Below are 551 nucleotides of genomic sequence, written 5' to 3'. Positions count from 1 at the left end.
GGGGGGGGGGGGGGCCTCTGTGTCCAAAGACAGAAGCCGCACGGCATTCAGAGTGCAAAACCCAGTGCGTGACCGGTGCGTGCGTGCGTGCGTGCGTGCGTGTGCCGGTGTGCACGTGCGTCTCGTCTGCGAGTGTGTGCGTGCAATGCGCGCGCCTGAGCGCGGCAAGCGGTGGCGCTGCAGGGTCGCCACGGCCGGTCCCCCACCCCGGGTTCTTCCGGCTCGCGTCGGGGCGGCCAGCGCGGTCGGCCTGGCGCGGCTCGTCCTGGGCGCGCCCCGCCTCAGAGGTCAGCAGCTGCTGCCAGAGCCGGCAGACCACCGCGGAGGGAGAGGCCCCGGTCTAAGGAAGGTCAGGGGGGGGGGGGGGGGGCTCTGTGTCCAAAGACAGAAGCCGCACGGCATTCAGAGTGCAAAACCCAGTGCGTGAGCGGTGCGTGCGTGCGTGCGTGCGTGCGTGTGCCGGTGTGCACGTGCGTCTCGTCTGCGAGTGTGTGCGTGCAATGCGCGCGCCTGAGCGCGGCAAGCGGTGGCGCTGCAGCGTCGCCACGGCC

This window comes from Emiliania huxleyi (assembly GCF_000372725.1).
Source record: "Emiliania huxleyi CCMP1516 unplaced genomic scaffold EMIHUscaffold_32, whole genome shotgun sequence".
Lineage (NCBI taxonomy): Eukaryota > Haptophyta > Isochrysidales > Noelaerhabdaceae > Emiliania > Emiliania huxleyi.
Note: the sequence above shows the minus strand (reverse complement) of the source record.